Source organism: Schistosoma haematobium, chromosome 1 (genome assembly GCF_000699445.3).
Source record: "Schistosoma haematobium chromosome 1, whole genome shotgun sequence".
NCBI classification, from domain to species: Eukaryota; Metazoa; Platyhelminthes; class Trematoda; order Strigeidida; family Schistosomatidae; genus Schistosoma; species Schistosoma haematobium.
In genome coordinates this window covers 66,067,407-66,081,183 of record NC_067196.1, presented here as the reverse complement: position 1 = coordinate 66,081,183, position 13,777 = coordinate 66,067,407, and positions in this window count along the sequence as shown.

Here is a 13,777-nt window from a genome sequence, read left to right as displayed (position 1 = left end):
CAGATTGCAGTGGAGGAAGAGATCAGGAAGAAGTGCTGGAAGTGGATAGGACACACATTGAAGAGAACTGTTAACGGCGTCACAAGGCAAGCTCTGACTTGTGATCGTGAAGGCCAAAAAGAGAGAGGAAGATGAAAGAACACATTGTGTCGAGAAATGGAGATAGACATGAGAAAAATGAACAAGAATTGGATTGAACTAGAAAAGAAGGCCCAGGACAGAGTGTGTTGGAGAATGCTTGTCGGCGGTCTATGCTCCATTGGGAGTAACAGGCGTAAATAAGATAAAATAATAAATAATAGTTGGATATACCTGCATCTCAGAGTTATTGCTCACATATGTTAACAAGAGACTGATCATTTGCAGTCCTAAACAATAATGGGAAGATACATACAAACAACATCAAGTTAATTTAACTATTATGTTAGTGTTGAGTCGAGAAAATAGAAATCATCAAAGTCAGATTTATTGATTTTCTTCCATAGACTGTTATCTCCAACGAGTATGAATCCTCAAATGCAATATACATGAACGTCTTGGTAATTTAAGAAAAAAAATTGAACCCTTTTTAGCCAGTTCGAAAAGGCGGATCCCATTAAATTTTACTGATTACCACTCGTTTCTCTACTGATTAATTATCCTTAAGTTATGTGCTCTTTTAAATATGTCACTCTAATAAATGTGGAATATTTTATAAAGGCTTATTTTTTCTAAAAATTTACTGTTTAACAATAAAGGAAATATTTTTTAAGATTTAATTTTCTTGATAAACAATTCGGTAAAATTATAGTTATGGGACCAGCTTGACTGATTCTTAAACTGATCTCGTGAATTCAATCAATCAACAGAGAGTCTGAATAAACCAACAATATTTCCTAACGAAAGTAATGAAGCCTTTTACAGTTGAGCATTTTTAGGGAGTTTATTGGCTTTCTAAAGCTTATTTTTAATTTTTAATAGTAGTATTGTAGAAATATCTTTGAACAACTTCATTAATCTGAGTGCAGATACATCTTCTTGAAGGTTTCTTTCTAAATCATCCTAATGGGCATAAATAGCTTTATAGAGTTATAAAACATCAAATATGAAGAGGTCATGTGTAGCAATCATCATCTATCTTAGCATTCCTACTTAACTAACTAGTTTGTTATTCAGTAAACCAGTAAACAAACGATTGCCTTGCGAGTCTACTAGAAGCAAATTAAACTGAAATACGAACAAACTGATTTACTTCTTATGTAAAATCCATGTTTGTATAAAAGTGAACAATTGATACCCTCAACATTTATCACTTTTACTATATAATGTCAAAAAGAATTGTTTTTATACAGTTTTAAATGTTCTGACGCTTATACCAAGGTGTTTCTAGCACTTGTTTTACTTGATGAAGGATAAAAGTCATTAGTTTTTTAATGTTTCACAAAAACTCAAAAGTAGTTGTCTCCACTCTGCTTGACTCATCTATGTACTATATCGTGCCACTAATTCTAGGACTATGTTTTTTTGGAGACTGTTCAATTTGAAAATAGATTATGTTAAGAAACAATCCCAGTTAGACAACTATTTAAGTAATACCCCGAATTAATGGAAGTTGGAAACGTGTGAACTATTGGATTACAATACTGAGGTATTACATTCCGTCTTACCCAATGTTAGATGGTTGTCGGCTAGATTTGCAAATATGCCGTGATTCCACACTACTGATGAGTCTAAAAATAGAATGGACTATATGTCCAGTGCTTCATGACCTTTGACAGTTGTATAGAGGAAATTGGTTTGTGGTGGAAAAAATATTATTGAATTTAATACTTAATATAATTTTGAAGAAAATAGCGGTAACTGTTGTCAAGATGAGTTCGATTCCAGTGTACGAGCTCATGGATGTGAACAATTGAGGAGTCCCAGTGCTTCCAAGTTTTCAATGGTCGTCTAACTTTGATAAACTCATGATTCCAATGAATTTTTCTGTATTTCGATTACCATTTCTAACACAAACTAATCTCGATTTTAAGTCGATTACAACCCACAGAGTAATTAATGACTTGAAAAATTCCCATATTGTGATTTAGAACAACATATATAAGCGAACAATATTGTTTTCGATTAAATCCTCATCAGGTTTTACTCTAATATACTATAATATTTATATGGATATAGGAAGTTATTAAACCAATCAAAACAGTTTATGAATCAATGATAACAGTGGAAAGACTACATAAATAAACATAATAAATGAAAAGTACAAATCAGTAGTGTGATGACATTATAAAAATTATAAGATTACGTAATAAGAAGTGTTCAGATAATTGGACCGTGAAACGTATATTTGAGAAAAAAAGAAAAGGAGGGGAGGGGGTGAAGAAAAATAAACAAAGAAAGAGTATTGAAAATAATCTATTAAGACCAAGGGAGAGATGGTGTTATGAATTTTTTATGAACACGAAAACTTGGATTGTTAGCTCGAATTCACATAGCTTCTGCTATGTCTAAGAGACGAAATCGAATCCCATAAGAAAAACTAATGGGAATACAATAAATCACTTTAAACGACCTATTGCTGTACACTATATGACTACTATTGATCAAGTATGATAGAACAGAGCTTCATGTTTTCTTGACGGCACTCTTTTCTAACCACGAAGAGAGGTGTTCACTAATTCGTTGGCTCAATTGTCTGGTAGTGCGCCCAATATAGCTTTCGACTAGTTTAATAATTTCGTATATGCATATAGATATTACTGTATATTAGGGTAAAACCTGATGAGGATTTAGTCGAAAACAATATTGTTCGCTTATATATGTTGTTTTTAATGAATGATTGTTCATCTTAGTGCTTGAAAGTAAAAGATTTGGATTCAGTCTGATATAGAGTCGTTGTCTAACAATGTTAAAGAGTTTTGAAAAAAATATGTTAACTTTCTGGTATACCTTGATTTTCAATGATTCTTCGATTAGAATTAGTTACCGATAGATGATAGTCTTGGAAATCCATTGAAGCGTTAGTAAAATGTTTTTATCCAAAGTTTTCTATTTATAATATGAAAAAAACTACAATTAAACATATTAATAAACTCGCCTGGATACATTAAGTCTACTTTTGACCAGTAATGGTTTCATCATTGACTAGCAAGTTCTGAGATTTATTAAATCAATTTGTTTAATAAAACAAAACTGACAAATTTTTAGAATGTTTTATTCTACAAACTTAGTATTTTGTAGGTATATATATCATATAAAAGTATTTTCAGGCCTCTTCATACATTCAAACATTTCCAATGTTTGTTAGGTGTGTTATAGCCTGTGAATTAGTATACTATCCAGTTCATTTAGTTAGTGAGCGCTACGTGGTGAAGTACGATTCCCGCCAAAGATTTCACTTTATATCCTTGTAGTTATCCAAAACTATGTGCTATGTAAATGTCAGTATAGTAAAGATTACGGTGCCGGATTATAAATATAAATATAGTGAAATATGTAATGAGAACTGTAATTTTAAATGCAACACTCGTCCACTAAATTAACACCCAAAAGTGATGGATACAACATACTAATCTAATGTTAAAAAAGGTTAAGCATAGCCTCATCCGAATGTCACCTTGCATTACTTTTTTGATTTTGCTCCAAAAAGGTACTCTCAGTCACTATCTTGTCAGTATAAAGTGTTTTCACATTGAATATTATCAATATGATTTGAGCACCAAGTAAACATGAGCTAATATTTTCTAATTTTATCTAAAATACCAAAATAAATATCGATGTAGAAAAATGGTAAATAATTTTATTTTACAATAATATCAGTGTGTCAATATGGGGTTGTGGAAATTGTTAAATTTTACTAAGACCATGATCCGATATAAGTTAGCCAACCATTGGAAACCTGGAACTATTGGAGGCCCGTTTCATCCTAACATGGGACTCCGCAACATCGCACATTTATGGCCTGGCACTCGGGAGTGGAACGCAAGATTTTCGGTCTTGGGCGCGAACGCTTAATCCCTAGACCACTGAGCCGGCGTCCAACGGTGTTAATGTTTGGCCTCAATCAATCCACAACTTCATACTTGCAATTATCATATACTCACTAGCAACTAGCTTCGAGAGAAAATTTCCGCAGTTCTAACGAGAAGATATAACCAGTGGAACAAAATTTTGTTTGACATGAGCCATTTATCCCTTAAAGACAATTAAAGATGGTCGCACAATGTTGTGGATTGATTGAAAATAGACATTAACATTGTTGGATGCTTAGTGATCTAGAGGTTAAGCGTTTCTATATGAAACTAACGAACCTGTGTTCGATTCCCCTGTTCAGAGTTGTAATGTGTACTGTTGAAGGATCCCATACTACGCTGAGACGGACATTGATTGGTTCCTCGCATTCATTAATTTAAGAAAAATGCACAATAAAATGATGAAAATTTTCTCATTATGTATCATAAATCTTATAATGACAGCTAGCAGTGCCTAATTACAGTAATATGATTAGTAATAATCTTAGAGTCAAAAAGAAATATTAATAATAACATTGATTATTGATTAGTATCAATCACTAAGACTTGCTGTTATCAATACAAATTCTCATCAAATTAAAAATACATATACTAAATAAATACTCAGTGAATTGTTTAAGTAGTCAGTCACATGAGAAAAAAATGAATGACTGATAGGAAAGAATGTAAAACCTTTTATATGAAACTACTATAAAATTAAGGATTTAGTTAGATTTTAAGGTTAAAAGATTACAATTTAGGATATAAGTGGTTGACCTTTTCTTAATAATATATATTTGGAGTTAGTACCAGTGTTAATGAATAGGAATTATACCTTTATATTCTCTTATCCTTTATTATCTACACGGTTACTTATTTTCTCATGTAACACTGACATTGAATACATGTTAACGAATTTTTTTTAATGAGCATGAAAATCTAGCACACCGATTAATATGATGTAATACATTTGTGATAATAATATTTCACATGATACACGACGGTATAAAATTCTTTACTGAATAGGATATTTAGCCTCTACGACTAAACTATACTGTGGCAAGAATCAATAGATAACCTTGAGCTATAAAGTACATTAAATCTTCCCTTAAACTAGAATCGACCGAAAATCAATAAAAAATGGGGAAGTTAGGGAAACAGTACAAAATATTGGGAATGCTAGTAACATAATGGAAATGATGCGAAGAATAACAATTCATTAATAAACGGATGAGGAATCAATGCTTGTGTACATTGCCAAATATGGACTAAGAATAAAATTATCCTATTGAGCTCCAAAATAAACACAGGAGATGAGTGTTTCACTTTTGTACTCACAAGTCAGATTTCTTTGAGTTGGTTGATTGTATTCTTATTTACCATCTTATTGATATTGGACATAATATTAATACAAGTGAAGATGAATTCTTAGTTGTACATCAAGTTTTAAGTAATTTATCAAAAGGTACGAGATAACACATACTCTACATAACTGTAGCAATTAACATCAAATTGTAGGAATGTGACATATGTGTACAAAAGAAGAAAATTCAATATTAATAATAGTAACTATTATAATTCATAAACACTGAGACCATTCTCAATAAAATAATGGAAGAGAATGTTGTGAAATATGTCTAGTCTTAATTACAGAATGTAGATAAAAATGTAAATATTGTATTCTTGAAAGATTTTTATTGGTCTCCGACTTTATGATACTTGCGCTATATTTTGTATGGAATTTATCTTCCAAAAATAAATTTATGTGAAATTACCTTCTAATTGAAATCGTCTCAAAACTGAATATTTCACTATATAACAGTGAAAAAAAATAGAGCTAAATATGTTTTATAGAATTAATAGATTGTTGCTATTAGTGAAATTCAGAGTGCATGTTTTGTTCTGTTTATGAACTATCAACTGAATGTACCTACATCTCAACAGTAATGTTTACACTTAAATCCAATAGCCTTTGCTTTAAACATCAATAGGTTATCCAGTGAGCTACTGAGTCTAAATAGCCATTATCTTGTTCAACAGGTATGATATTATTATTTATTTTATTAATATAAATGGCTATATCAAAACAATCCGTACAAGATGAAATTGCACTAATAAAGACTTATCAAAATTCAATCCTAAATATCAACAACATATACAGGAAGACTACCTATGGTCCATGATAACTCAAGAAAACGAATTTTTTTCTTCTGAAATGATCTTATAATGAACTCAAGTAGGAACTATCGAATATATTTGAACACAAAATTACAGAATCTCTTAGTAAAATCTAAGAACCATACAGTAATAATTCATTTGCAAAATATCAGTCAATTGTCCCAGACTTTATTGTTCCTTCGTTTCCACACCAATTGCTCTCTGTTCTCGTTCTCTTTTCTTCGATCTTCTTAACCTTCTACCGCCAGACATTTCACTTTTGACTGATGATACATACTACTTATATTACCAGCATCAGTAGCACACACCACAACCGACTATCAAAATAAGTTACAAATTGTACTGAACATTTAGTGTATATATTAAAAAATTTCTAATAATTAAGAAATTTGATTAAAACCTAAGAGCAGTTATTAGATTCCGTTGATCATTAAAAAAATCTAGTTTGTATTCCACTTACCTGTTAAGCAATAATCTTAGTAAAGAGAAAAAATACTTAACGGAAGCTCATTGAAACCAATTATCAAGACCATCATTCGCTATGATTTATTTTTGTTAGTAACTTTGCTATAACTTGTAAGAAGATTATGATGCTGCCGAAGTGTCACAACTTGAAGTGATCACATGCAATGAAGTCTTCATCCAAATGGTATAATCCATAATAAAAGAATATCATTTGGTAAATTCTCATGGTAGCCTCTTGACTGAATTTACTTTGTATGTCAATATCCCTTATAAGAACTTGCAGTTTATATACACACCACTGATCTTAAATAAATGTCTTTCAATTTCTTAAAGTATACTTCAAAGATTTTCACTCCTTTCTTTTACTGTTGTGAAAATTTCCTTACGTTTTTAAAGAATTCAATAGAAGATCATAAATGAACAATTTTATGGAAACATTTGAAAAAGTAAAGTGGATTCTTTCTACCCTCCAACCTATCAAAACATTCGAGGAATGTTATAACTTTCGGTGATGTAAATTTCTAACTCGTATCTGTTCATAGATCCATATCTTTATTGTTTATTTTCAATATCTGTGATATAAACTTTAAGCAAATGGATTTTGTCTAACTTAAGTGTTTATAGTATAAAGTTTGTCAGATAATAATCGAATTTAAGTATTTTTTTATTTCATGGTTTATATCAATGCCACCGATACTGGTCAAGTGGTATCTCAGTTAACTATCATGAAAACTGACCGAACAGTCAGTTTTATGTTATGTAACAATTTGAACCAATGTATATTCTTGTGAAATTCCACCTTTATAATTACTGACGAGTTATTATTAGGCGTTAAAGTACCAATAACTATCAGTTTCATTCCTTTTACCCATATGTGAATTTCATCAATCCGCATTTTGTAATCATTGAAACATTACCAATGCGAGAAAATCAAATCTAACTTTTCTACATTTGAATCTGTATCACTTGAAAATTCGATTTAAAAGAAAGAAAACTTTTATCCCAGTTAACTTCATTAAAAAGTATGTAAATATCTAGATACTTAAACTAGTGGAAAAGAATAATTTATTTCACAATAAAACAAATAAAATCCAATCAGTATTTATGAATAAAATCAGTAACTGTTCAATTATCTACTGGTATATAGAACCGTGAATATTATAATTAATCTGTAATGGTTCGTTATTGCTTGAATGCGATTACTGATTCGTCTTACTCGAACGGAACGAAGGATCAATGATTCAGAGACTCGATAGCTATTATGGTTCGTTGTCCCCGACTCTGCTAACTCGATCAAGAAGTCTGGGCAAGGTGTAGAAAGTGTATTCCACAGACAAACAGCAGATAACAAGTCAGGTCAAGCACACAATCAAGCGTATTTATACAAATATTTACAATCGATATTGTCATGGAAAATGTTTAAACATTAATCAATGAGTTCATTAATTGACCGCTATTTAACATTTAATCGATAGTTCAACAATTGACTGTCATTCAAACATTTAATCGATAAGTTGATCGATAAGATAAAATTTAAAAATAAGAGTTTGGGGATCTATCGTCCGCATTATATAAAATCAGTAACTGTTCAATTATCTACTGGTATATAGAACCGTGAATATTATAATTAATTCATTATAGAAAAATGTCTATATATCTGAAATTGAACATCTTACAAATATATCATTTTATTGATAACAGTTCTCTTATAATTTTCACCTTTAATCCTGAACATTTGTTTATATCTTCATATATATATATATATATATATATATATATATATATATATAGGCAACCATATGGGCTTATTCGAAAATTATATCTCATCAAAGAATCTTTTGATTCAATTAAACTAATCCAATTCAAATCCATATATATATATATATATATATATATATATATAGAGAGAGAGAGAGAGAGATTGTTTGTTTGTTTGGAAAACCTCACATTATTTTCGAACATTTTAGCAATAAATAGTGATGATGATAATGATGATGACGATGATGAACGTATTCTTTTTTCCCTTATTCATAAATAAATAAATATTAGACATGGATGTCAGTTGTTATTCAATTAATCCGTTAGATAAAAGAAAAAACAACATTAAGAGATATTATGATACAAATATAATATTGAATAAAGCCATTAATAATAATAATAATAATAACTAACTGATGAGATTCCCTATTAAAACTTTTTTTCTTTTTTTTGAATGAAAAACCAATCAGAACCGACTTATTCAATTAACATTTGACAGGTGTACTGTGAAAGAACATTATAACATTATGTATGATATTAAATTTTTTTATTTGTTGGCACCAGGAGACAAAAATATACATAAAATGAATTTTATTCAGTTTATTTCAGAAATATGACTGACTTGATAAATATAATTTAAATCCAACATGTATATGATATAATAAGAAGTAATTTTAAAACTTATTATTCTTATTAGTTGGTTACCAAGTTGTAATCATGACCACATATTTTCTACACTATAAAGTACTATTAATTTGAATTTGTACGTATGACTAGCAAGTTAAACAACTTTTTTTTAGATTAGATAACATTTTATTTTTATATTTACTGATTGAAATTGAACAGTATAAAATGACCAATGTTGCTGACTGGTATTTATCGGTAAATCAGTGTTTACAATCTTCAAAAGATCACTGATGACATCTTAAGAGAGATTTGAAGTTTCAGTCAGCAAGATTTACAACTGGACTGCATTCAAAATAGCAATTCAAGATTAGATTATTCATAAGTAGTACAATGAAATAAACTACTGATTATTTGTAGAGGTTTGTATTTTCTCTTTTATTTATTATTATCTACAACTGATCAGTCTTTTGATATATGTGTATGCAGCGCGAATCGCTTTGGTATTTTCATTTAGTAAGAAGTTTCAGTTTGTTTCGGCGCGAACATCAACACTAGAATGCAAGTACATTTAAACGACAAGTCCAAAAACGTGATAAAACAAATGTTCTGGACTCCACTGTTGACCACTACCCACTAGTAAACTACTGAACTTTTAAGTCAAATATTAACAAAATTAATATTCATTTCTTCATTGAGCTTACAATTAAACACTCGTGAATCGGAACACATAAACTGAGTTTTTTGTGGCCATATAACACTGTACACATACTTTCAGTATATATCATCCGATCAATGCTGGGGATTAATGATTGGATGCAAGGATCAACAAATATATCCCAAAGTAATTTTATTAGTTGAATTCATGAGTCTATTTAAGTTGGGCCACCATTGAAAACTTGGAAGCACTGGGCATTACACCGTTGGATGCCGGCTCAGTGATATAGAGGTCAAAAGTTCTCGCGCCAGACAGATTCTGGGTTCGAGTCCCACTTGCGGGATCGTTGACGCGCAATGCTGAGGAGTCCCATGCTAAGACAAAACAGCCGTTCAGTGCTTCCAGGTTCCCGATGGTGGTCTAGCTTAAATCGACTCATGAATTCAACTATTGAAATCACTACAATCTCCATAAAACCCCATTCTGATAATATTCCATAGTGTTCTGTAAATTGAGGAACTTAATTCATTTAATCAAAAAGTTACTGATTTTAATCCTTTCTAATGGAAGTATTAGTTTGACTGTTGATGAAATTGAAATTTATACAGTTCCAATTGAATGGTATAAACTTTTCACATTTTTAGTTCAGTGAGGTAATCAAAAGTTGTAGGGACAAATTAATCGTTCAACTTCATTATTTAAATTTAATGACAAATTAAAGTGAACCGAGAAAATAGTCAAAATGTCAGGTGATGTAGATAGTAGAAATTATCTGCACGCTAAAAGTATATCCAAAAGTCTGCACCTTTCATTACAGATAGATAGATAGATAGATAGGTAGATAGATAGATAGATAGATAGATAGATAGATAGATAGATAGATAGATAGATAGATAGATAGATAGATAGATAGATAGATAGATAGATAGATAGATAGATAATTTAGTCATAACATAGCTGTTAAAGGTCCATGACTTAATTGATTCACTTATACTCTTTTCGACGGCTGCATTATTACTACCTGCTTATCCAACATATCTAAAGTTTAACACTAATATATCAAAGTATATATTAATCGGTTTCCAAGCATAAAGTTAACTGACACAATCTAAACATTACATAAATTGTCTACATTTTCCAAGAACAAATTTGACATAATTTTTTGTGTTTTAATTGTTCTTCTACTTTGTAACAATATAAACGAACGTTTGTTAATTTAGTGAGTATAAAACAAACATTTCTTAGTATTATTTGTGTTAATGTAACTAACATATTATATCTTATCTAATCTGTTTATCATAGGACTGATATTTCTACGGGGTAGATATTTAAAAAAAAAGACAAGTGAGGATAGAAAATGGGAAATAACAAGAAAGAGAAATGTTTGTAATGGAATCCTTATTTTAGACAAGACTAATTTTATCAGTAACTATTATATTTATTATGAGAATGGGGGTTGGTGGAGATTTTAATAATTTAGTAGTTGAATTTATGAGTCGATTAAAGTCAGACCACCATTGGAAACCTGGAAGCACTGGATTGTCGTTTCGTCCCAGTATGGTTAAGCGTTAACCTTCGAGATAAAAGATTCTGGGTTTGAGTCCCCCATGTGGGATTGTGGATGTGCACTGCCGATGAGTCCCATGCTAAAACGAAACAGCCGTTCAGTGCTTCCAGGTTCCCGATGGTGGTCTAGCTTTAATCGACTCATGAATTCAACTACTAAATCATTAAATTTATATTTAAAAATAGAAAACTGTTAGACTGTTTTTGTTTCCCTATATATATCATTCTTTTTATCAAACACTGGTTAGTCAGTTCTTTAAGTTATGTAAAATTTATCTCCTCAAGAAATTTCATAACGTCCATGTTTGTATTGACAGGTGAAGATAACTTCCTCTTATTCATTGAACTGATATTGTTACCAATTAATAACTGTATTCCATATTCTGTATCCCCTGTTGATGGCTGTAACTTACTTCTTCAGTTCGGCAATACATATGCATACAGTTGAATCTACAACTCGACACAAGTGAAAGAAAGCACAGAATAAAAAGACTAAGAGTAATTTATTTATTCATTTAAATAATAAATTTCAAAATAATATTTCAATAAATCCATTTACGAACAAATATGACTTACAGTGATTATTAATTGAGAATTTAAATAACTATGACTGATATCATGCAAAACAAATTCCAATCTGAATGAATCTATGATTGGATTAGTCAAAATACGTTACACTGAATTAATATGATACTGAAATTAATCTGTTGTTTACTATGGTTGATTGAAGCTATTAGTACAGGGTTTATTGGAGCATTGTCTGTACAAAAATTCAACTCCCCATCCACCCAAAGTATTCAAAAACAGTTTGCTCTCACCTTAATCCTACACTGGTAATACTGTTTTATTATCCAGCATGGTAAGTTTTACACTGTTTTTATCAGACTATTTTCTTGATTATTATCTTTGCTTCCTCTTACCTTTCATTTGTCCAATTGACCTTTTAATTTGTCATACATAAATGCTTTTAACAAGTATATATGTGATCAGATTGTTCGTAATGTATTGCGCTAGTATATCACTTAGTTCTGATAATCTTTATTTCACTTAAATTTATCAAAGTGATTAGTTGCTTTAAATATATTATTATTCTTGATTCACCTTTAACAGAATGAAAACATAATAAAGTTGATAAATGAAATGAACTATTCATTATAAAAACAAATGAACTGATATAAATAGTTATGCTCGACTAAAAGATCATTAAATTGGTAAATTCTTGAGCTATTTACAAAAGTTATAATTCAATTCACAAAATTTTAACAAAAGTCTTTTTTTATAATCAATTCGCTCTAATTCACTAAATCTTGAGATGTTGTAGAAAAGTCGTAGCTCAAATGGATAATTATGATAAAGTTTTATCCTCTATTTTTATTTACTTATTTAAACACATAAACATTGGTACAAGGAGGCATGAAACAGATATGCACCACATAAATCAAATGATTTATGTGAGGGCTGGGATACTACCCGAGTGCCCAAACTGAAGCTGGTGGTTTTCTTAGGGAGCCACACCCAGGGTCTTCGACCTAAAGGTCTGATCCACAAGGCAGTGGAGCAATGTAAGGAGATGCAGTCTCGTGGTAGCTGGTCACGAACAATTGGTTCATACGCCATTTGTTCCCTCAGGAGACTGGAGCCCATATACACCATTGGCTTGTAATCAGGGTTTTCCAACTGCCCTAGGTGGATCCTCCATATCCACTAACCCGGTTAAAGTGTCGGACATTCGATTTTCGTCCTCTCAACTTCGAAAACAACATCCCCGCCACGAGAAGGCAGTGTGTAAGACATCCCTGACAGTAGTTGTTTGCACATGGCCAATTAAGAGCATCGGTCGTGCCAGTGCGTTTGGAAGCTTTTTTCTTTAAGCTGGGCTGATTAATTAGAGAATAAGACCTCATCAAAATTATTGTATTTTATATGTTTAGAGATAGGCGTTAATTATTAATTCATTCCAAAGAATGAATAATTTTATTTCTTATGATAATCTTGACGAGGAGTGGAGATATGACGTTTGACAATATTCACAGTCTGTAGACGTATATGATATATAACCATAGACTTATTTATAAACTAATAAACTGAGTAATTAATATACTATTTAAATTTGTGCCATAGTAACAAAACTGTCATTAATACAAATTTGGACGTTAACTTGAAGGTCACATTTCCCTCTCTCTACGCTATGTACTTTCGAAGATGTGCTTTTCATTCACTAATGAAATTCTATTGATTTTGAGAAGTTTTTTCATATAATTGGTGGTCACGTGTGCAAATTTATTTATAGAATTAAAGGTGTTATTTACACAAATGTCAGGTTTTGGCATGTGATTAACCTTCAATACCTGGTATACTGTAAGTACATTTTGTGTCCACTTTGTAATGTACTTTGTTCCACATTAGAATTTATATTTAACTTAAAAATTAATTTTACTCACAAAGATACATGTTTAATAAATAAATAAATAAATCTGTGTGAGTATACAGTAACTATGGCAAATATATTTGTTATTTATGTGAAACGAAAAACCGAGAA